The sequence below is a fragment of the Macrosteles quadrilineatus genome, unplaced genomic scaffold (assembly GCF_028750875.1).
Source record: "Macrosteles quadrilineatus isolate MER2022 unplaced genomic scaffold, UCM_ALF_1.0 Scaffold_2__2_contigs__length_208266976, whole genome shotgun sequence".
NCBI classification, from domain to species: Eukaryota; Metazoa; Arthropoda; class Insecta; order Hemiptera; family Cicadellidae; genus Macrosteles; species Macrosteles quadrilineatus.
In genome coordinates, this window is record NW_026542595.1 from 37,272,319 (window position 1) to 37,299,117 (window position 26,799).

The 26,799-nt window shown below is 33.6% G+C and overlaps 1 pseudogene; it reads left to right on the top strand.

The window, feature by feature from the left end:
• Positions 1-1,119: 1,119 nt before the first annotated feature.
• On the top strand, positions 1,120-25,494 carry LOC128984084 (phospholipase B1, membrane-associated-like; annotated as a pseudogene).
• The last annotated feature ends 1,305 nt before the right edge of the window (positions 25,495-26,799 follow it).

Here is a 26,799-nt window from a genome sequence, read left to right on the forward strand (position 1 = left end):
TTTAAAAAACCAACATTGTCTCTTTTGCATGCTGACCCCGTTGCATCTTCAGATTTAGAATATTTCTTTAAAAGCTCTGAAGATATATAATGTAGACGCAAATCCGCACAAACATTTCCTTTGTCTGTACGATACATTACATATTCAACTCGGTTACGACTCCAGGTGGTGATATCTCTTATCTGTATATATGTCCTTGCATCTTCAGTTGATACTTTGAACACTCCGCTGATGATGGAACCACGCCAACGATAGAGAGTAAGCAACACTTTATTTTACTTTATAGAGTAAGACATGTTACCTACTTTATATTGTTAAAAATGTATATATCACTTGTTGTCAAATAGACCCTACCAAAATCAGTTTTAGACAAATATGCTAAGCTAAACGGTATATTTCAGAATTAGGACATAAAATCACTAATTTTGTGGCCTTATCTTAGCATTTGTCGTTAAAATATAACTCGTGTTGAAAATACATATTGGCCTTTGAAATATTTTTGTCATACTGCACCATTATTTAAGTAAATACATTCAACATGAAAATTTAGCCCACTTTTTAACTTTCTTAATTAGTTTCTAGGAAGTTTTTATCTTAAATAGTAACAGCAGTTACGTTGTTTTGTTGCTTTGTATATTACTCCGCCAATAACAAATAATGCAAATTTCTTAAATTAATAAACTTTATTTATCTAAATTTTAAAACAGGAATTTCTATTGTATTTGAAGATGAAATGTAAAACGATTTTGGGCTTCTTTCTTCTGTAAAATCAGTGGATGGATTTTAAAGTCAAAACGATATACTAAGAACATATCGTTAGAGTATATCGTTGGAGTACTAGATTCCAAAGGATTCCGGGTAGCTTATATTTGCTCAAGGAAAAACACTTTTAGCCACGCAAAGTGTGTGTTTAAAACATTTTTTCTCTGCGGTATTACGAAAAATTTAGCGTTTTTGCCTACTGTAAATTTTTGGATGAAAAATTACTTACTTAAAAAAAACACAAAGCTAGATGGGGTTTTATGTTTTATTCAATTATTAGACGAACTCCCAATTGTCTTAAAACTGACTCGGCATTGAAGCGGTGCTGGTTTTTGCTCTGTTAGACATTTGTCACGGATGCTATGTAATGTTGAGTGCGGTGTAGACGTAGACCTTGGGGTCAGTTATCACCATCAGACCCACCGTTCAAGTTCACAGTCATCGCCAAACCCGCCACCACCACACTCGCCACACCACCACACCACCACTGTGAGTACTGTATTATGTGAAATACACTTAATAAAACATATATCGTGTGTGTATAAAAAATCTACGAAATTAAAATAAATGTAATTTTAATATTATTTCGTAAAACATTGTAGGCCTACTATATAATAATGACATTTTCTCATTATTTAATACCCGTTTAAGATAGACAACCAAACAGCTTTATTTGAAATCATACAAAAACAACTCAATATTAGAAATAAAATTATTAGAGTAATAACAAAAAATATTTACCTTTGATTATAGCTTGATAATATAAATCTTCATGATAGTCAATGATGACATATCTAGCAAATATTAAGAATTTATTACCATTAAAATACTTTGTGATTACTATATTGCTAATTTAATCATCGCCTAACGATAGCACATGGGATAACGTTTAATACTTCTGATAATTTATTTATAACAGTAATAGAGTAAAAAGGTCATTAATTTGTCTTTTTTATGTAAATAAAAATAAACGGTATCAGCAATCTGACACATACTTTCTCCCATAAGTTTGTAAACAACCTTTATCGTGTATAAAAGCGGTGAGAGTAAATATACGGAAATGGGATTTGTACAATTTTGTTCAGAATTTAAAGGACTATAACATACTAAATTTTTATCAAAATTGTTCGAGCCAATTTTGGGAAATCCGATTTTTCCGTTATTTTATGGGGTTTATATGGGGAAATAACATAATTTACAATAACTTTTGAACCGTAATTTTTACAGAAAAGGGATTTGTACCATTTTGTTCAGAATATAAAGGACTATAACATACTAAATTTTTATCAAAATCGTTCGGGCCATTTTTGGGAAAATCCTATTTTTCCGTTATTTTATGGGGTTTTATGGGAAAATCCCCATCTAAAATCAAAATTTCTAAAAAAATGAAAAAACTATCAAAATTGTAAGGACCATAACCTACTATGTTAAATAAAAACTGGATTTTTGTCTAAAATCCTATTTTTCGTTATTTTATGGGGTTTTTATGGGAAAAAAACATAATTTACCATAACTTTTGAACCGTAATTTTTACAGAAATGGGATTTGTACCATTTTGTTCAGAATTTTAAGGGCTACAACATACTAAATTTTAATCAAAATCGTTCGGGCCATTTTTGAGAAAATCCGATTTTCCGGTTTTTTATGGGTTTTTATGGGAAAATCCCCATTAAAAATCAAAATTTCAAAAAAATGAAAAAAACGCCTGGAGATACCATGGATTAGAACCTACATACCAAATTTCATCGAAATCGGACCACAGGTGTAGTCTCTAGCTCTGTACACATCCAGACACACAGACACACACACACACACACACACACATACGGGGTTTTACCGAATACTCGCAAACACCTAATTGTGGCATCTTTCAACCTGCGGCCACCAGTGGATGAAGGAAGGTGGTAGAAACATGTCTGCATCGATATTTTTAATGAACACTCCATTTTAACATCTAACATTCCAGTTTTTAAATTGTGGCACCATGCCACAAATCGGTATATATCAACAGTGTGTGGACAGGATGCCACTAATGCGTCGTAGTGCTTGAGCGGTGTGTGCGCCCCCCCCTACTTCTCGCGTGCGCTGTTGCCAGTTCTCCGTTCTAGTTCCTTCATTCCGTTCTGTATTCATGTGGCTATGCCCTAGCCGCTGTAGCTCATTTCCCGCAATCATGACGTCGTCTTTTATTAGTGTAAGGATTTTATATGAAGTTTTTTTCAAAGCTCCATAATTATTTTTACAATTATTGGATTTAAAGTCAATGGACCAAATGAAATGTCGTGAGGATTACATAAAACTACATGCTATTTTGTTGATATTTTATCGTCACATTGTATGTATGGTTTACGAACTGAGATACTTGGAATAAAGGCCTTAATGTGCTGGGTAAATTATCAGTTTCATGGGAATATACAAGAAATCTATTCTATCTTCTTCTATATATTAATTACGTAAGCCGATTCTTTGCGTCAAAATTGTGGGCGACTGGGAAGTCGTAGAACGACGTGAGAGGGCTCAAATTAAAGGTCTTTATCCCGTGACGGCGGGAAAAATAGTGAAATTCCCAAAATCTTAACACAAAATTAGATATAACGTACAATGTTCTCCATAAGAATAGCATTAGAAGGCATTTACTGCTGATTTTTGTTTACTTCAATCCAGCTGATCGTGATTTTATCATTAGCAAGTAAGCTTACATTTGGATTACTCATTTGCCAGTCAATTCTGCAATGTAATGTATACTATATAAAACCAACTATATAAAGGGATAACGTTACCTTTAATAATCAAGACTTTTTAGTTATGTCAAAGTTGAAATAAATTGTTTTCAAGATTTAAGAAACGATTCAAGATTAAAAGAAGATCTTCTTTGTTTTTTTTTTCAAAACATATGTAAAAGATTTATTCCAATTTTTTTTTTTAATTTACTAACATTTATATTTGAGATTTATTGTAGTGTTTAATCAATATTTTGTATGAAGTGGAATAACCTCAACGGTTACTCTTAGAAAACAATTTGGGAATAGAGATGAAGTAGGTTCGTACAGGTATTTAAACGAACCAAAAATATTTATGTCGTGATTAGTTTCGATAACTGGGTAATGGTACCCTAACTAGCCGCAAAATAGTTAGTAATTAGACGTTGACTAGGCCCTTTTTTGGTAGAATATGTAAATCAATCGCACCTTTAGGAGGATTAACACCACATACTTACACTAGGCTAATAGTGGTTTTTTAATGTTGATCACAAACAAATTTAGGTCCAAGTTCTGTCAATGGGATGCCTTTACTTAAGAATAATTTTGTTAAACCTTTACAAAATGAGCATAGACTTAGAAATAATAACTGGGTAGGGTATCTCAACACACCATTTTTTGCCTTTTCTTATTTGACGAAGACAATTTCCAATACTGTATTTCAATCGGGGAAGCCTTGTTATCAGCATTAACCAAAAAACCAAAGCTACCTTAATAAACCAATATTTATTCATAAACATGTTTGCTGCCTTTAGCAGTTAAACCTCTGGAATCATTCAAATTCTTTATTGAACAAACGTTATCAACAAAAGCAAACAAAGACAAACAACAAACTGTTTTGTTTTTTTTTGCACAAAAGGTATGTTGTAGTGGGATATCTAGGCCCATCCTGACATATAGATAATTTGATTCTGAGTTTGTTTAAATATTCCAACAATAATTCCTTTTCCGTAGCTTTTTAGGGACTATGTCCCTACAAGCCACTAGTTTACGTTAAAATACGCAAAGAGTATGACTCCGTTTTTTATGTATGCGTATAATTAATTCGTGGTAATGTAAAAGTATGCGTAACGAATTTTTCACCTCACTATGATGTTTTTAGCTGTTTTACATACATTTAGTTGGTTTATATTGGTGGCTGAAAGTTACGTTTTGCTGGCCATGCCAGCTGTCATCGTCATATGGGGACCGAGCAGGGGTTTACATCCCTAGGGCCGCAAAATCACTTGTTCGCCTATTTACTTAAAACATTAATGTATATTAAATGCACAAGCTGTAACCATGGCATTGCAATAGACTTGTTTTTTGTCACAGCTGCCTAGACAACTATTTATTGTTATTTTTGATTTTGCTGATTCCTCAAAATATTTCACATAAATAAGAGGGACGTTACATTGCAAAACATACTTGGGTGAAAAATAGCGCTCGTACCACGAGCCAAAATGGGTTTGCAGCTCTCGATCGTTTCACGTTCTCGACTTCGTCCCGAACTTAAAACCCGATATCGAGTCGGCAAAACCTCACTGTAGGCCCTAGGTACGAAATATACAATTTTTTTACGGTGGATTTAGAGACCCAAAGATTCTCACCCCGTTGCGAAGCATGGGCAGATAGTTAGTTATAAGATTATAAAGTCTTTACTGTTTTGTCTGAACATTGCGTAGACTCATGAAGTGTTTGGTTATTTCTACGTTGTATATAATAAGATAGCCGAAACGAGTCTTGTATATATATCTGTACGTTTGTTTGATTCTTACTGTCATTGTGCCTGTAACGCAAAAATTCCAATTCACGTGTCCTACCTTGGGAAAACTAGAGTACCGTTCATGATCCAAATAGTTTTGTAATTGTTTGAATAAATTTACTAAGTTTGATCAAAATATATCCATAAACAAGCAAACTACAACATTTTACAATATTCTTTATATGAATAACAAAGGAATTTTAAATTTACAATTTTTGAATTTGTCCTGTTACCAATAACCGTCCAAAAACACTTTGATATACTAAATTATTTGTTTTATAAGCTATTTAAAAAGGTCTGGATATAAATTGGGAAATTTTGTATTTTTAAGGTAACGTTTTTCTCCATTTCATATATTAGTAACAATATGTATAGTATCGAATTCAGTAATAACATTGACTACTGTATTTAAACCTTAACACAAGTGTTTATATATTCATTGAGGCTACTGGTGCTACCGCTGATGGCTTATGCATGTGTACGTTAGTAGCTAGCAGACAATTTGCCAACTAGGAACTTGAAATCAGCTGTTCCCCGTCCTCACTGTCGCGGTTGCTCGCCTAGCATGTCAACAGCTGACTGCTGTAAAAATTGGATGAGGCGACAGTAACTTTTTCTAGTACGCTTCTTTACCATGGCATCTGCCAATTCAATTTTGTCCTAAAAAATGTATACACATCTCTAAGATTTGTTGCCAACTAACATGCAATTCAAATAAAAAAAAAACTATTGTTAATCATCCCTGCAAAACTGCTAATAATTCATGATCAAATTTTCATCAGAATTCCGATAGTTTAAATCAACGATCACATAAGACCAATAGATGGAGCACATCTATATAACTCACATACAAGCAGTTGAAGCCAGGTCCGCCATCTTAGTGCAGGTTAGAAGTGGTAGATGCCAATGAAAACTGCACCAAAACTCAATGTCCAGCTTCAAAATAACTTGACATTTAGACTAAAGGTAAATCGTTGACACTTCGTGTGAAAGATGTCAATTAGTCTAGGACACTATTGGTTCTAATTAAAAGCTCAAAAGTTTATATTTTCTATTTTAAATCTTGAAATAAAGTCGGTACTTTTAAATGAGTTTTTAAATATGACATAACAAAGTTCGTCGGCTGCTACTGTTTTTATTTCTTCGTCAGGTAAGTAAAAAAACGGTGGATTTTGTGGCTAAAGAGCTCAATTTCTTGGATAATATTTTATTTTTTAATTTTTATAAAGGAGAGTTGTATAAAGAGTTTCAGAAACCATCTTGTGACTTTGAAAATGTTTACATTGTAAACCAAACGCTAAACCTTTAACACACTTTAATACGATATAGATACATATATTATAAATTAATTTGTAGCTTTTTAGAATTTTTCTTTCACCCAACAAGTTTTTGTATTTATTGTAAACTAACTTTTTCTAAAATACGGTAAACGCTAGGAAACAAATTAAAAGCGTATTTTAAAGGCCATTTTTCAACCGTCATGAATTGTTACATACCAACCTTTAGGGCCCATTGGTGACATTGGGGGGTGGAAGTCTAAATTTAGTTCATTACAATTACGTCAATGACCTTGAGCTGTGCTAGTAAGATGCTGTGGTATGGTAGCGTGTCGGGGAGAAGGGTAAAATTATTGTTCATGCTTACTCATTCGCTCTTACCCACAAACAAATTTATTTCAAGCCTAAAATGAAGAATGTAGATCTAACTTCTATATTCGTTTGGAAAACGTCAGTAAGAGGCAAGTCTAGACTGTTCCTATGTCTGCGTGGTCCATCACTATTTACTTTCTTTACTTGTTTTTTTTGAAACCCTATGTGTCGATTATGTATCTTGAGCAATGTAAAATCAAGATGACGTTGTTCAAACTAAGATATAAGTTTGGACTTCCTTGTGTGACCAAAATGGTCGCCTACAGAGCAACAGAAGAATCTACAATTTCTTATAAAATCAGTTTTATTGACGTTTGCAGACAGTTTTATATAATTGTTTTAAGGAAACCCAAAATCTATTGGCAATCATAAGTTAATATGATTTGAACTTTTTGCCTTATACAAATGAAATACCATGTGCATATTGGTCCTCTGGTCCTGTTAATACAATTTTTTGAAGGGTTTCTTTTATAATTTAAAACTATATCATTGCACAAACATTTTCAAGGACTCTCTGCAGTTTTGCGTACTCTTGCAACTACTAATTCAAGAATCAGTTTGATGACCGATTAAAAATAATGTGTTTATACGTTATAAAGATTCAACTGTTAAATATCATAGTTTTTTTTAGGGTGGGACTGGAAATTTAGACTATATTAAAGATTTGCATTCATAGTAGAACATTATATACTTTAAGTAAACCAACAGAAAAAGATTGTTTAAAATTTTCAAGTTCATTTTAGAACAAACTGTTTGCTCCGCCTCCCAGTTAACTGAGAATTTCAAGAAGTAAAAACATATTAAATAAATAATAAGTGAAGTTAAATATATCCCACAGTGATTTTAAAAAACATTACTGTACACAAACTTCACGGATGCCAATATACTTCTAACAACCTTACTAGGAATTTCCTAAAACTGATATTGTACGTTGAAATAGGTTTATCTATCTATCTATTCTATTCTATATTCTACACTATTATAAAGAAGAGGGGGTGTCTGTGTGTGTGTTTGTATGAGCTAATCTCAAAAAATACTGATCCGACTATGCTCAAATTGCACACAAATGAAGCTACAGCTCCGAGGATACATATGGAACTATTGCCGCTTCGATATTCACCTAGGGCTTTGCCCCGTGGGCTTTCAAAAATCTGAGATAAGAGATTTAAAAGTAAATATTGATTGATGGTATCCATGGTAACAAAGAACAAACCTAGTAAGTTTAAAAATGTAAACAAGCAGAACTAACTAACTGTCAAATTGATTTTGATTTCACAATTCAACACAGCTGGTTCAAACCTTATTAAATACTGCACGAATATTAGAACAGAGGGGGTAAGGATTATAAATTTAAAATAATGATGTCACTAGCCTGAATGTAAACATTATTTAACATTACCTAAAGAAGCTGCCAAACCATATGTAAATGTAATTTCATTATTATGGGAATGTTTCGGTAACTGTACTTCATTTGTTTATGATCTAACTATACTGAGTCTGTTTGTTAATTATACTTAAATATACTTAATTTTGTGAAATGTTGTAATAATATTTATTTATTTTTATAATAATTCATTGTAAAAGAAATCATTCGATGGATATAGGAAATAATCAACATTCTATATTGCCTTATCAACCTAGGCCCTTATCCTGAGTTATGAGGTATATTCTTTTGATTTATTTGTTTGTAAACAGTAATATAATCCCCCTGCCCCAGCAAACCTATAGACTGAGCGAATTCCCGTTTGCCTGATTATAATTTCACTAAAATATGTTAGAAAATTGCCCTAATAACATGTTTGGAACTATTGTGATAGGTTTTTGTTTACAGTGCAAACCATTAAACACATTCTTTTATTATAGGTATATGTGTGCTACACTATAGGATACCGTATAAATTAAAAGACCATATTTTCTTAAACCGTTTCCTCTCCCATCACTGCAATGATCATGTTCTACTTTTATGCCAACCCCGTACGAAGGACGGGTATTCTACTAGTTATTAATAAAGTTGAGAATGCTAAAGGTTCTACAAAACAAAACATTGAATAATAAAAATACATTTGTATGAAAGTAACAGATAGATTGACAAAATTGTAAAACGATCGTATAATATCTAACGATATCAAATTATTTACAGTATCATGGTTACAACTTTTAAACTACTTTTGTTATGACTCTTAATTCATTAGGACCTTTCATTTTATGCTTTTGTTAGTGGGGACTGGTTAAAACACCACAGTAGGTTTTACAAATATGATTGTGAGATGATATTATAATCTGAACTATATTATGCGTGTTGATAATAATATGTATTTTAATTTAAGTACTTTAATTGATTCGGTTATATGTTTACCTCATATAACATTTGAACATTGATTGAAACATTAGATGTCTTTGGAATACTCTGAGAGTGAGAAGCAAAACATAACTTTCAGCAATGATGCATCGAAATCTACCTTTACTGACTGATTCAGAAATGTAATTGCAAAATATTTTGTCAACATGACTAAAATGTTAAAAAAAAATAGATGTATCAGCACGAAATAGTTTGTAAGATTAAAAAAACAGTCTAGGACAACTTATATAGCGTTCTAACCTCAAACATTGTTATTGTTTCAGTGTACAAATTCAATTGATACAAAATAACTACGTTACCAATTTATGTTTGTAAACAAAAATCAATTTTTTTAATGGTTGCGTAATAGCTATTTACATTACAAGTGTAGTAAGAGCGTTTTTACTTCACGCAGGTGAATGTTGTGCAACGAGCGGAAGCGAGTTGCATAATTCACCTAAGTGATGTAAACAGCACGCTCTTGCGTAACGTGTAACGTACAAGATTTTACCTGACCCGACAATAAACATGGGTTTACGTACAATATTTTTCATTATCCATTTCACTCATCTTCTATCAGTAACGTTCTTTTACTAACAAAAGCTAGGTTAGGTAGGAAAATACTTTAAAGCATGATAATAACACTCAAGCGCACAGCTGATTTCTAGCGTTGAACATCGTTGGCTCCATAGAGTTATATTTTTTAAGCACTCAATGTTATTTAAATGGGTTTCTTTACATCACCGAGTGAGTTTTTGATACTTTACATCACTCGAGAAGTAAGGAAGTTGTATACATCACGCTTGGGATAGGGAAGTTTAACATTGCGGGTTAGGTAAAATCAATTTAAATTATTATTTACTACACAAATTATTTGTAATGTAAAACATTGTTCAGCACTCGGAGCAAAAGTATATTATTTATGGTACTTAAATTGTTTTATAGTACGTGGCAGTATAGTATTATTAGTTTATTAGTTGCTTGTTGCACTGTTCTACACACTGCTCAAGCTCTACAACTCATAAAGTGGCATCCTGTCCACACACTGTTGATATATACTGAATTGTGGCATGGTGCCACTATTTCGAGTGTAGGCTGGCGCGAGAATTGGCAACGTAGCATTTGGAAAGTTATAGTTCCGGCGGACGGCGCGAGGCGCGCTAGCTACCTGTATGGTTTCGTGTTCCACAATTCGGTGTGTACCTGCGCTACTTAAACTCACATCAACGAGTTCAAAAATACTCAATTGTGGCATGTGATGTTTAAACGACGTAATAATGCTGGAAAACCTCAAAAATGATCGAATTAGCTGTGGCACCCTGAAAAAAAGGTGCCACAATTTTTGAAGGTGCCACAGTACGGCCGTGTGCCTGTGAAGGATGCCACTATTCGGTGAATACAAACACACACACACACACACACACACACACACACACACACAGACATCACTTCGAAAACCACTTTTTTGGGTCCAGGGGGACCCAAAACGAATATATCCACTCAAAACTCAAACTCGAAAATTTTGACGAAAACAATACTTTCTCCATATACTATGGTATAGGGGGAGAAAGTAAAAAATTAATAATAATTAACTTCAATAATCTTTATTTAAAATATTTCATTAAAACGGGCAAAATAACGTATTGAAACACTATTTCCACGGTTATATTGGCTTAGCTCGTGAAATAAAAAAGCTAAAATATAAAATACGCAGAGTTTGGTGTAGGCTACGATGTTGTTAAATTTTCACAAAAATTGGTGGATTATAAGACTTATCGAACAGTGGTCCATGTGTATATACGGACACGCTTATCTATCGTAGACACAAACATTACTGCACATTACCTCCTATATACGTTGTGAAGATTCCTATTGTAGTATACGTCCTGGTGTTATATTATCACATGTTTCTAGTATTAATTAGTTGTTGATACATTTTGAGTTACTTTGTTTGCTTACGCTGTTCAATACTCATATATAAAATGAAATATAAAATATCTGGTTTTACAATACCTTTATCAGTTCCAAAAGTTTTGGAACTGATAAAGGTATTGTAAAACCAGATATTTTATATATTACAGTTCCGGGGCTACAACAATGAATTTTAAAATGAAATATGTTGAAAATTTCTTAGGCCTACATGTTGAAAATATGTTGAATAAACTGTATCATCAATCTGACACCTTTTTTTCTCCCATTACCTTGTCAACAACCATGGGCAAGAGGTGGGAGTAACTATGATAATGTATAGGGTAAATTACAAAATCTGCAATAACCGTAATTGTTTCAAGAATAGGGGGTTGCACTATTTTGTTTAACTATATAACACATCAATTTTAATCAAAACCGGTTTTTTTTCTAAAACCCGATTGGTTTATATGGTTGTTTAGTAACAAAAATACATAAGTTATCATAACTTTTAAGCCGTATTTTTTACGGAAATGGGATTTGCACCTTTTTGTTCAAAATTTAAAGGACAACATACTAATTTTAATCAAAACCGGCTTTTTCTAAAACTTTTGTTATTTTATGGAGTTTTTATGGGAAAATAACATAAGTTACAAAACTTGTAAACCGTAATGTTTACGGAAATGTAATTTTTACAATTTTGTTCAGAACCTTAAGGACTATAACATACTAAATCTTTATCAAAATCGTCCCGGAAATCTGTTAGTAAATCCGATTTTCCATTATTTTATGGGGTTTTATGGAAAATCACCTTTAAAAATCTAAATAAAAACAAAATAATAACCCCTAGAGATGCTATGGATAAGTACCTGCATAACAAGGTTCATCAAAATTGGACTACAGGTGTGGTCCGTAGCTCTGTACACATCCACTCACACAGCAGACATCACTTCGAAAACCACTTTTTTGGGTTCAGGGGAACCCAAAACGCATACATCCACTCTAAACTGAAACTCGAAAATGTCGACGAAAACAATACATTCTACAAACTTTGTATAGGGGGAGAAAGTAAAAATGTAGATATTTCATAATTCTATATCATGGAATAAGTTCATTTAATTTCATTTACGCAATTAACAACAATATTTCAACTTCGTCTATCTTTATAATATATTACATTTTTTACAAACGGCGTTTTTCGTTTCAGAGAACCCTTAAATGATCTAGAACTTACGATATAACTACTTTCTTCAGAGACATTTTTTTTTTTAAAGTTAACCAACACAAATAAAAATCAAGTAAAATTGTTGATTTCATCAGCTCAAAAATAAAATTGACCATAGTAGTTGTTTTCTAAGTTATTATTATGCGAATTTAGAGAAATAAGATAGTAGGATGACCCAAATAATACAATGTAGTACAAATTTATCGGTTTTTGTATATAGGTTTTCGAGGCTTTGCTCATTTTTTTAAATAAAAGGTAATTAACCTCTAAAAATATTTCGAAGCTTTGAACTCCGAATAAATACATTTACGTAATTAGTGTTAAATAAAACTCTTACTACCAAGATGTGTTGTGGATTCGACTTTTTAGGGTCAGTTAGTTTTTAATATACAGTATGCCTAATGATGTTTTTTTTGTGTTTTTTTCGTAATGAATTAAAAAATATCAATAGAGAAATAAAACAAAACAAGTCTGCGTATAACTTTTTGATCTTTAATAATAAATATAAAAAAAAATATAGTAGTACAGAAAAGTATTTACTACGTTCAACCAAGAGGGACGGTTTCATCAGTTCATTAATTTAATAATGTGTTTCATAAGTTACATAACGACCTTGAAAATACCTCTAGTGAGGACTATGAAGAATATATTACCTGTTCTGTCTGGCCCTGGCTCCAACCACAGCGAAGTTTTGTGTTTCCACAATCAAATTGTATCCTTATATGTTGGAAATGTTACCCAGGAATAGTAATTAATACATTTTTCTATGTATAAAAAAATACACAATAATTTATTAAATGGTTGATTGGAGTAAACAAAAATGCCGAATCAAATCGAGGTTTTTAAACAATATTTACAAAATCCGGCCTTTTTCACTAAAAACGGTATCTATTTTATATGCGAAGAATAAAAAATATAGAATTTAATCCTTACGAGTTTTGTAATTTAAAATGTTTATACGATGAGCAGGTTGATTTCAGCAAACATGAGCTGTACACCATGTTACCTCATCATGATGAGCAGGAACATTTAGAAATGCATTTGAAAAATAACAAATCTATTAAATAAAACCAGTTCCAAATAAAATCTAATACTGCAAAATCTCATTTGATTCCGTCCTCCTAATTTGCGTTTCAGATTCCACAGTTCGACTGTAGGCGCTATCACGGCTCGATGGCCTCAGTTGAATGGCATTAAGTCAGTTAGGGAAATCGCTTGATTGAGGGTTTGGCCGACTTTGAATTCCCTCCCAAGGTCACGGTCCGGTAATGCTAGGCATTACGTGGCCAACACTGATAACGCCGACCTTGACTTTGTTGATAACGCAATAAACGAACCTACCTACGAGGTGACTGCAGAGGATGTTTAATTTGTATAGGAGATTACGCGATCCTAGTGACGTAGGGAAGATCAAATGTATTTGTTTACTTTGAATAAAATACTTATTTATTGAGGCGACCATTAGGACGACATGGTTCTTTCTAACAGTTAACTAAAAGCTGATGTCTGTTACATCAGCAATGTACAATCTGTAAAATTGTAATAAGCGTGAGATAAAATATACGTTTAGTTCATTTTAAACAATTTCAATTTGTAGAAGTGGGTACAGTATTATACTGTCCAAGAATTCGTTAGAAATAATCTCATTGAATAATAGCTGATCTACCAGTGTTTGGCAACAGGATAACCTAGTACAGAAGTATCCGGGAATTTTTAATCTTCTGTGAACAAAATTGACCTTTTACAATAGAAATAATATAAAAACCACTTATTTTATAAAATTCTCTTGGGCTAATGCAACTAAATATGTGAAGTATTAAGATGAATCGTACTATCAAATTTAAATTAAATAAATTTTAATAGTGTACATCATAGCAAACACAGAGGATTTTTGCCATTAAAGCTAAATAAAATACTATTATTTACTTAAAAAGGTACCACCTTTAAACATGCGACTGCCTATTCGGTTAAATAGTTCTTTCGTTGACCGTTGACCCGAAACACAGAAAGAACTAAGTTTATTTTATAATATTGTAAAAGATAATTTCATCGACATAAAACGTTTATTTTTAACAACATTGAACATCCTAACTCACCCTAAATATACTACTAAGATTTATTACACCTGTAGAAAGAGTGCAAAGGATATATTTACTACCATATTTTGGAACAAAAACGGGGTATGACGACCTCACAGACGAAACAGGACAATTTGGCCTAGATAAGTTGCGAGGGAGTTTGTGGACCAGATCGAGTCAGTTTCCAAACATCCTCGTTGACCCGTGGCAAGTCCTGCTGTGAGTGTGACTGAGGTTGTATAACCGAGTACTAGGACAGTCCAGTGGGGGACATGCCACACGCAGCCAGGGTCCTCCGGAGGTAAGCAGTCAATACAATAGTACCAGCCTTCTAGGTAGTCTGTAATAAATGTTATCCATGCGAAACAGTCAACAATAACATAATGATGATCTTTCATAGACAAAAACATGCAAGGTAGGGAGGCCAAGCACCTGCAACTAGTAGCACGAATTTGTAAAGTAATTTACTGTCCTTATTTCGACACTTAAAATGCCATCTTCGGATGGCCACAAAAACATTTGGGGTCTGCACACTGACCAGAAGATGACGTTTTAAATGTTGGAACCAGTGGTCTCATAAAAGACTTTAGGGAATATCAAGAGGCACCAGTTATTACACTTTTTACATCTGTCTGACTTGTTAGAAGGTCGTTGTTTTGACCTTGAAGAAAATGCCTGGATACTTGAGGTTGTGTTATTTTGCACCCGAATTTCACAAACTGATGACTGGAATTACTTTACTTATTTATTGGAGCTTAGAGCATCCAGTAAGCAATCGCCTTTGGACCTTTTTTACTACCTGAAGGTCTTTCTTTATCGGTTCTCCACCATATATCTACTACGCCTCATTGACTCGTACTTGTGAGAAACAATCAAGTTTATTTTTCTGATTGTTGTTTTTTATGTGTGGCCTAATACCCACAATTATATTTTGCAGCTTTATTTGTTTTTTTTTTCACACACTGACATGATGAATAGTTACAGGTCATCAATTTTCATAATCTTGTGACGACAAATTGCTGATAAAGATATAGAGCTTGTCAGTTGTTTTATTTTCGACTCTTCACTTCTGACATCCATAAAGAAAAAGTAGCTTTAAAATAAAGTTAGCTCGATACGCGACTTGATCTTCTTCAAACCGTTCTGCCTCAGCAAAACCGCATAAGTATAGCTTTACAAGGCGACATTTTAATACTATCCTCCTTATATAATCCTCATCTCCTTATATAATAGTATGAAGTTATCTATTCCTCCTTGTTTTTTCTTCTATATTAAATTCTACTTATCTTAATAGCAAACTTAGTCAATAATGGTAGTTTTTTAATCAATAATAATCAACTACATATAAAAATGCATTTCTACGATTTAATAAGTAGTTCCAATCCAACAAATTGCATGATTTTATTTAGCTGTCTGGGTTCTATAAATATATTTCTGTAGCACTAAAACTGTAGTGTAACATCCATAAGGTAAAACCAAGGCCACACTAAAAAAAGTTTTTTTAGTGTGGCCTTGGGTAAAACCTATCAAATCAAGTGATGAACTTAACTGTAAAAAGTACAATTTGCTGATGTAGAATTGTGTTTGCAGATGCGCCTGTGGCCGTGTGCCATGCTGAGCCTGCTGACGTTCTGTTGCTGTGACGCCAATAATTGGAGGTTCGAGTTGAGTCTCAAGAGGTTCGAGCAGATTCGTGACGTCTTGCTCAATGCTGTCGGCAGAACTTCCAACAACCCAGGGTTGCTAAAGAGGGCTGGCAAGCTTAATGTAAATATCCTTGTGATAATCCTAACTAGCATGTATTATCAATGTTTCAATTACATATCATGAATATACTAGTGTTTAAACAAGATTTGCTTATTTATTAGAAGGCACTAGAAAAAAAAATACTGATAGATTAGTTTTATTTGTGATTGCCAATGTACAGAAACTACAGCCTGCAGTAAGTGAAGAGAGACCATTTCCTTGCCAGACCGAGGGGTTCCGTTCCCCGGAGAGACCTGACAGTGTTCACAGACTGCGGCCCGGAGACATAGACGTGGTGGGAGCCCTTGGAGACAGCCTCACTGCTGGCAACGGAGCAGCGGCCTCCACACTGCTGCATGTCTACACGGAGAACAGAGGCATCTCATGGTCTATCGGTGAGAGTAGCAGTATGCAAGAATCGTTGTATAGAATATAGTACTATGAAACATACAAAAACACCGGTGTAATCTTCTAGTGAAACCGTAAACATTATAACACAAGATATGACAGGGAAATCGGAGTTTTTTCCACACTGCAAAGGCTTAAAGCTTAGGATAGTCCTGGTTTATAAGAACTATATATCAAGAACACAAAACAGATGTTAATTTACCATTAAATATTTAGGAATAAGCACTAAGAACCTTACAGTGCTCGCCTTCACGTCTATAATATGTTGCTGGCTCTAAGGCCATCCTGCAGGATACAGGCTACTCCCTTATGGTAAACGTAAATAACTTTAAAATGACAAAAGTAGCATTATATGTTTTAAAAACCATACATTGCCATCACAATGTCAGCAGTCAATGTATAGGATACTTCTTCTGTTGGTTGAATACTAAGTACAAGTCGTAGTTTGAAATTACTCTTTACATCTCTCGTTACGCAGGAGGGCAGGGGACATGGAGAGAGTTCCTGACGCTGCCTAACCTTCTGAAGGAGTTCAACCCCCGTCTAGTCGGCTACTCCCTGAAGGACTCCTTGACTCATCACAGAGCGTCACAGTTCAACGTAGGAGAGGCCGGTGCTATGAGTGACGACCTACCGTACATGGCGGGTCAGCTGATCAAGAGGATCCGCTCTGACCCTAGAGTGGATATCTACAAGGACTGGAAGGTTGGTCACTTACACATTTTTGTGTAACACAATGTTGTGAGCACAATATGTTTGATACAATAATACATTAATTCTTTTCAAAATATAAAATCTCATTTGAACATAAAAAAGGAAAATGTCATACAGTTGATAAGGCTTTTGTAAGCTATATTAATGCACTTCTCTAAACTACAATATGAAAATGGTAGCTCAAACTCATCCCACATGGAAACAATCTCATCAGCAGATTCAATGTTAACTTTTATTGGATGGATTGAGAAAGCGGTTGTAGTATCTATCTTGATTGCAGTCGCTTAACTTTCTTCATTATAGATATATTTGTGTGCTTTTATGTTCACTTTTAAGAAGAAAAAAAAACACATTTTTAACAGTATAAACCTTAACGTGTAACAGTTAAGTATTGAGTGCATTGAATACGAAAGTTACAGACAATGTAAATTGGTATTGTGTAGACTGGGACAACGATATTACTTATATTTATATTAACTGTAAAACACTTGTTAAACATTAAACATATCCGACCACAGATAATGTTGATCAACGAAGAAAGTTTATGTTGTTTCATATTATATCCTTAGCAATATGTCCCCTGAATGTCAGGCGTAATACATATGTTTACTGTTCAGAGGGAACTCCCATAATTCTAAGGGCATAGTAAACATATTTTCTTAATGAAAGTAAAAAAACTATTTTTGATCTACTATACAGTTGATCACGTTGATGATGGGCTCCAATGACTTCTGTCTGGACATTTGCTACATAGACACCAAGATTGCTCCTGAGCGTCATCGCAAGAACCTCATCAAGACATTGGATCTGCTCAAGGAGGCGCTGCCCAGGACTCTGGTACAAATTGTCATCTCACCCAGTAAGTATAGTACAGTACAGTGATAAAATATACTGACGTTACGACGAAAATAATAAGGCTTCTTTTCAAATTTGGGAAGTAGTAGATTTCATCACTAGGGCCATGCATGACTTTTTTCGACCCATGCTCCGGTTTCACAACTGAGGCAAAGCTTATCGTAAATAAGTGAGGGCTAAAATATACTCTTTGCCCATGCGATTAACTATATTTTTCGTAATTGCATCATTATTATTTAACAAACTAAGTTAGGAACACGAAAATACTTTTTCATCACTCCGTAACGAAAGTAACTATTTTCGATAACAGCTGACATCAATGAAAGTAGTCATTTCCCAAGCTCTAATTTAGAGCGAGGGAAAATCGATCAGCTGATTTTCCCTCGCTCTAAATTTACTTTCCCTCGCTCTCAATTAGTTCTCCATTTATTCACTACGCTCGCTAGTGTTTTGTTACGGTTTAATTTAATGATTTGAATCAGCTGTATGTATTTTTAAAAGTTGATTTATTTTCATGTTTAAACAAAATTTATTGAGAAATATACGTAGATTTCCTTTTAGAAGATTTTATTTTATTTTGATGTTCAATCAAATTAATTGAGAAATATAGTTATTTGTGCAACTAGTGAGAAAAGTGAGCAATTGACTCACTCGAGAGAAATCCTTACTCACGAGCCGTAGGCGAGTGAGGAATGGTTTCTCGAGTGAGGCAATTGTACTTTGAACTCGAGTTGCACATTATACTTTTCCTACAGTTACCATAGAACAAATAAATTTGTGAAGAAACATAACCTATTTTTACACAGAAGTGAACTTTTAATATATCATTTAATGTGAAGTGACAAATACAACAGTACAACAGCTGACCAGCTGATTTACAGCCAGTGCTGCCAACGTATTTCGCGCGCATACGACGTTGCCTGCATGTTACGCGCTCACTATTTCGTGCCTTCACGCTGCAAATCTGGAGTGAGACAAAGTAATTAGAGTGAGACAATGTTAACATTGTCTCACTGATGAGCGAATTGGCCACTTTGCTTTCTCAAATCAGTGAGAGAACATGTACATTGTTAGGTAACTGTAGGAAAAAATAGTTGTAATATTACTGAGGTCTGCTATTCTGTGTTTGTATATTTATGCGTCGAGATGAAAATTATCGTTCATAACTCGTACCGAAAGTTATTATCCGGCACTTGCTCCATTATTCCCGTCCTCGGCTTCGCCTCGTACGTGAAAATAGTTCTCACATACTCGGCTTCGCCTCGCACGTGAAATTCGGGTTCCCTGTGTTCGGCTTCGCCTCACACAAAAACTTGAGCGCGCGACGGAAAATGCCACTTTCGGTCCTAGTAATGAAATATACTATCATAAAACTAATTTAAATTAGTTTTCAATTTTGCTAATGAAATTAGACAGCTGTTTGGAAAGCGATTCAATTATTTCGTCTATTACGATTATGTTAGTGTATATCAATATGATAAACTATTGACTAGATGTTGTTCAAATGTTTATTGTGGGGATAAGACAAGTAATTAAAAACACAGACACACAGACACAATTACACAGACAGGTAATTCAGTATTGAATAGAATCATAGAATTCAACCTTTGACTATTTAGTACCCAATAGTCAATGATTTAACCATAAGCTACAACCATTGACTATTGAGTCAAAAGTACAACTAATTCAATCAATCTAGAGAAGATCTGTTAGTTCTGTCCGGTTTTCTGTAGATTTCATGTTTTGTATACAATGTTTCCATTATTTTAGTGTTAGTTTCTCATTATTTGTGTCTCTCTGTTATAAGGCTAGTGGACGAGTTATTGTTTATGATTAGATAGTTTTATTTAGCTAAACGAGTTTTTAAATTACTGAAATAACAAGAAACAAATTGTAAACAAAACACTACATCTACAGAAAACCGGACAGAACTAACAATAAAATTGGCTTCAGCTGTTCATAAGGATGGGAAATCCACTAAGGGACTATGTTGTTTCTATGGTTTACACCAGCTGAATTTTACGCCTTAGGGACTAAAAGGCTTTTTCCTCCCTGGTAGTAAAAGAGCTACTTTAGACAAAAAAAAAACATTCATTTAAACAAACGGCTATTTTTGACGCAGTATGACAAAAAACACTTATCTTGGTAGAAATAATGGTGTAGTGGTAGTAAACGTCTTAGATAAGGATTAAATCTTGGCTCTTTGGCAGGAAGAGGAATACAAAATTACTTACTTCATGAAGCAGCCAAATGCTTTTAAAATCTAAAAATAGAAATTAGATTCAATTTCAAGGTATTGTAAAACTGGTTGTATGTCAAGGCCTATTCGATCCCTAAACTATTTAATAAGGAAGTTTAGGCAACGTTTCTTCTTATACAATTATAGTAGACTAGGGCTATTTTTAAACAACTATAGCAGTGTATAAAACCGGTTTGTTAAAAGAGGTGCTACAAATTGCATCACATCTCAAGGTACTGTAGCTGGTCCTCAAGGTATACTACGGTCTCAGCACTTCCTTAGCAGTTAATTATGTGATGAACCATTAACTTAGTTCATACACCTTGAAACCCCATCCGCCTTCCATATTAGTTATAATAAAACTCTAAGCAATATACGAGAACCGTCTAATTACCTACTAACTGGTAGTATTCTGACTGTAGGAATAATTGCAAAGTTAAATAATGTTCATGAAGTTTTTATACATACCTATGAAGAACAAAAGCAGGGCCTGGGCTTAAAAACAAACCCGCCAACGAGTGTGTTAATCATAACAAACATGTTAAGATGCTAGGTTAATTTTGTTAATACGTTAACATTAGTTAGCTCCTTAAATTATTTTTTATGATTAAATCCGTGGTATCTTTATAAAAAACTCAATTGCAGTTTAGTAGAAGTAATGTGGTCACAGTTTACAATAATGCCATGTTATTTTGGGTAAACCCCAGTCACATTACATGTGCTGAAGGTTCGGCCTCGTTGCGTAATAAATTGTGCTCTGTTACTGCTCTGTTGATGGATATAGCAACTATGTCGAAATGTCAGGTCACGTTATCTAATAACTGTAACAGGTCAAAATGTTAACCATATTTTGGGGATAGGGTTCTTAGCCTTTCAAACGGCTGAAGTCACTGTTGTTTAGTTGGTCTAGAGTCATTTAGACCTCATTACTCATATAATTTTGTTCATCTAAACTACAAAAAAACAAAATTACCAATTTAAAAACCAACTATAAATTCAATTAAACTAATAATGTATTTAACATTAAAACCAATAGATTTAAATGTCACTGTGTTACAGACCTAGGGAAGATCATCACAAAGTTCAAGGGAGTCCGCCCTCTGTGTCAGCTGACCCACAACTTTGAATGTCCGTGTTTGTTCGGTCTCGCCTATCAGCATCGTCAGCGAGAGTTCCTTCAACTCATGGATCTATGGCAACTGGCTGAGTTTAAAGTTGTAAGTATATTTTGAATAAAGTTAGTTGTATACAAAGTCTAAGTTATGACACCCCATTTTAAGTACTATAAGGCCACGAGGATCGATTTATGTTTCAATCCTGATGTTAAAGCTGGTACGTTACATTCGAACGGTAGTTCTTGTAGAGAATCCTTTCAGTAGCTGTAAAATATAGCTGATCTTTTATTCAATTGCTTAATGTTTTTCCACTTTTACATAGTATTGTAAGATGACACAACCTCATTAATGCATAAGTCACATAGAACTGCTAAGGTTTATTTAATATAATTTGGATATATAAAAATGCATTTTTATTGTTGTCCTAAAATGTGTTTATCATGTATTATCCATACATGTACCCATGTTAACGAAGATAGGTTCATTATCTTTAGGTACTTATTTTTACATCAAGAGGGGGCTTAGTACTATAAGAAAATTCATGTGTAGGGCTGCTCTTTTTCCAAATTTACTCATTTGTTTACTTGTTTGCGATTGGGTTATATTATTTAATCTCTCTACTGATTTATCTTAGTGTCAATTGGTCGTGAAGTATTCTTTTACCAAAAAAGGGTTGTACAAGAGAAAAGGTTGTAATCCTAAGTTTTTAACTAGCCGTATGGATTCGTATTAGGGTTAGGAGTCATTTGTGTGTGTAACTTCTAATAATTGTTTTTACATTTCCAGGCTTCGGACCTAAGATATCAAAATAGTGATGATTTCGCCGTGGTCGCACAACCGTTCACGTTCAATATTTCATTCCCCATTAGACGGGATCGGTTAGGAAACATACTAACGGACTTCACCTACTTATCTGAAGATTGTTTCCACTTTAGTCAGAAGGGATATTCAAGAGGTACGTAAGTCTTGTATTACCCTGTTCATTTTTCACTTATCATTCATTGTTCAACTTTAGTATTTATACTATAATTCAGAATTACGAAAAATACCTTAATTCAATGAAAAATCTTGCCTAGAAAAATCAACAATATCTTAATTCATTGGTTACCATTTACAAACTATAAGAGTATCTATCAGTGATAATAAAAATATACATTTAGAGCTGTTTGAGGAATACATAGGCATTGCCTTTTGGACACTGAAGTTGTATCGATAGTCTAAGGTCTTCCAAAAAACAATGACATACCACACGAGGTAAACCTGTGGGCTTACAAAGTTTTAATGAAGCCGTTATCATGAGAGAATTCGGAAACTCGTTGCGTGTTATAAGCCCCGATTGTCTTCTGCATCAGAAAATATCTCTGCCTAAAATCGACCAATAAAACATAGGTACCAAGATTTTAGTTTAACATAAAAGTTGTTGTTGTTTGTTGTATAGGATGTATTGGAATATACTTTTACCGGAACCGGTTTTGTCTGTCACCGTAAAACTGATAACATGCTGTCATTTACATATAATTTGTGGATTTTAACTTCTTTAAATTACAGTTTATGAATGTGTAGTTGAATTTTTTCAAGTTAAAGTATATCTCAAAGAATTTTCACTTTTAAGTAGTTAAAGATAGTTTGATGCTTTTTGCATGACAATAAATGCAATAATACTATGGTTTACGAGTAGGCCTATATAAGGACTAAGCCTCTACTTTTCTGACTAAATTAAACCTATTTTATATAATTTATAGAATTTTGAATTTGCTGGTTGTAGTTGTGAAGCATTTTAAAATCTTAATAACCGATATATATATAATACGCTAAGCCGATTTTTGTAAACAGAACTCCTCCCTCATTTTTGGACCGATTTTAATTATTACAGTGTCAAAAAATGGCCCTAATCTGTAGTTTTGCAAATTTTTGTTTGTTTTATTTATTAGTTTAGGCAGGATCTTCCATCAAAGTTGAGTTTTCTCACATAAGATTAACATGGGGAAATCTAAATATTTAATTGGAAACTTTGTCTCCATTAATTTGAGAGAACGGATGGGCGTAGAAACTTGGTAGAGGTGTCCAAAGAAAGGTCTTGGTATGTAGATGAGTTATCAAAAGAAAAATTAAGTAAATTCCCTTAGGGCTCTGCCCCAGAAGCCTTTAAAGATCCCTCCACAGATTTGTTTACATTTTGGCCATGTGGATAATACTTTTCAATGAAACAGCTGTTAATTTTTAAATTGTATTTTAAACAACACACATTTATTGGGAGTTACTGAATTGTCCAAAAGAAGTATTTGCAATGTTATTTTATGATTTTAAAATTGATTTTCTTCTTTATAATGTCATGTGTTGCAATATAAAGTTCCATTACGAAATCAGTGGAAAATAATTTTATCACAGTAACTCTTACAATTATTTCTTATTGAACTATCTTATATCTATTTTACGGGTTGGTGTCTGCCTTTTTCACCACTTTTGCCTATATTTTATCATATTGTTCTAGACAGATCATCATAGGTTCATGAGATTATTGTCATACATGTTTTCAATCATTGGAAAAATCTTCGATTGTGTAATACAATACAAAATAATAGAAGGGCAGAAGGGCAAGGTGCCCATTTGTGCCGTGTCCATATTTTGTTGATTTAATAGTAGTTTATAGCAACTGGATAAAACATTTTTCAATATTTATGTAGAAATACGTGCATGATTTAGAAAGTCATTAAGCTGGAAAACTGCAATATACTGCAGACTTTTCATAGATGTTACTTTGATGTATTCATTCAGCTTAGTGAAAACATTATTTAGATATGTATTCAAAAAATAACTTGAACTCTTAGAGAGCCTTTGAATGTTATTAGACTAACGAAAAGGGTTGTGCATGTTTACTAGCGCTACTCAGCAACAAAAACCATTTAATTTATCTCTAAAAATATATATTCTTAAAATGCACTGATCAACAGCCTAAAAAAATCTATGTAACTTACCCTCATAGTTACAAAATGCTCAAACTCGCATTGTGACATTCATAATTCAGCTTATATTTCTCCAACAGATAATTCATCTGCCGAAGAATTTTATTGTGCTCTTACCGTGTCTGATAACATCCAAATACAGAAACCTTGCCTAAAATGGTATCAATCCTGACAAATTATTTGCAGTGGCCTATATTACGGAACGTGGCCCACTGGCGTATTCTAGCTTTGACAGTAACCCCACAACCAATTTCTCAAAACTGTGCTAGAGGGTTATTCATTGGCACAGAAGTACTATATGAACTGACGTGACGTGACGAAGGAAAAATCAAACTTACACTGTAACAGATATAACCTACCTTTGAAGTTAGAACGTGTCATTCCAACAAACAGATTTTTTTGTTCAAATACAGTAAAATCATAGATTAATCTGCATTACACTGATGAAATCACGGAAGTGTTTAACTACAAAAGAATTACCAATACGATTTTATACCATTTAAAGGTTCTTCAAAAGGAAGAGATACCAGATAACATACTAATACTACTCCAATGACGTACGGTATGGGAAATATTTTATTTATTGAATGATCAATCATATTTTGGAAACTAACGCAATTAATATCATTATTTTTGCTTTTACACTTTAATCAATGCTAAATGCTCAAAATATGTATAATTTCACTCAATTTATCGCAGTTAGATGAATTAACGTAAGCCTTGAAAGTAACCGTCGATTTCAACGGGTTTCACCTAGTTTTTTATATTTTGCAATACATGTTTGTATAAGGTGTTGACATTGTTTTTAAACGATTATTTTCTCGAACAGCTGTGACGGCGTTATGGAACAACATGTTGGAGCCTATAGGCCAGAAGAGAACCAACTGGGGAATGGAGTTGGAACACTTCCTTTGTCCAACAGAGGACAGACCTTACATATCCACCTTCGCCAACTCTTGACCAAACCCTAGCCTACTTAGTGATTAGTGCAGTGTGAATTCTAAGTCATTTAGCTGTTAAGAGTTATTTATTGCTTTAGTGCTGTATTACTATGTATTTAAGTATTGTATTGTAAGTGATTAATTGTTTACACTCGTTACACAATGTACAAATATACATCTATTTATTATATATTATCTTATTTAATGGCTGTTAAGCTACCTTAATGGTTACGCATAGTTTTACTCAGCTAGGTATAACATTACTCATACAGATATAAAATGTGGACACTTATCAATCACACTCTACAAAACCAGATCACATCTATCTATATATTAATAGGCAAGCATGTTTCTTTAAAACCTTTTTTCTCAGCTCGTGTGCATCGTGGGGTAAATCTACGCATACCGTTAGAAAGCTATTTTCCTGTAGGTGTGCAGAATCCCTTTATAAATTTAAATAGGCTCAAAGATAAGCACAAAAAATGAGTTTAAAAATTTGAAAAAAATAACATGGATCTTATGCGTTGCCATGCTGGTGACGAAATAACAACGAAATATAAACAGAAAATCAAAACAAATGGAAGAAACTCCAATCACATGTTTTATTTGCAGTGTGGGGTGAAAATAGAGAAGTGAGTAAGTTTACATTACATATTTTTGGTCGAGTTTCGACCACTGGACGACCTCTAGTTAATTATAAATTGACAGAGCCTAACGAACAATGGAGATTTTCTGCTAATATCTTCGTGCTTGATGTTGATGATATGACTAATGTGAGTAAAGTTGTTTTATAACACCTTACACCTAATATAAAGTGTACCCTCACCTTAATGTTATTTAAGTAAGGATTTCTACTCACTTCACCAGTGTATTCCAAGCATCAGGTGGAACAAAAAGGCGTGATAATATGAGACATAGTTGGCTATAATCGCAAATTTTGTAATACCCCCACCGCAGCAAACCTGCAGAGTAAGCGAATTCCCATTTACCTGTCTGGATTTATACTAAAATATTCCCTTAAAAGTTTTCAGATGTATTTCCTATTTAAATAACATACATTTTAATAAATACTTATGTTTGCTGCTACAAGAAAGGTATAGAGGTATGTTTTTTATTGAAATGTTGATGGCTTAGTATGAAATGAATAAAATTTTGAAATCTGATTAAACAATATATCCATAAACAAGCAAAAGACAACTGCAAAAAAAATGTGAAATTTTATGTTTATAGAGTCAAAAATAGTAAAAATCCAGTTTTACCCCCACAAAACCCCCATTAACCCCCATTCCCATAGTCCGATCATGCTGAATTTGAACGGAGTGTGTTTTTGACCTCTGCGGACCTCAAAACGAAAA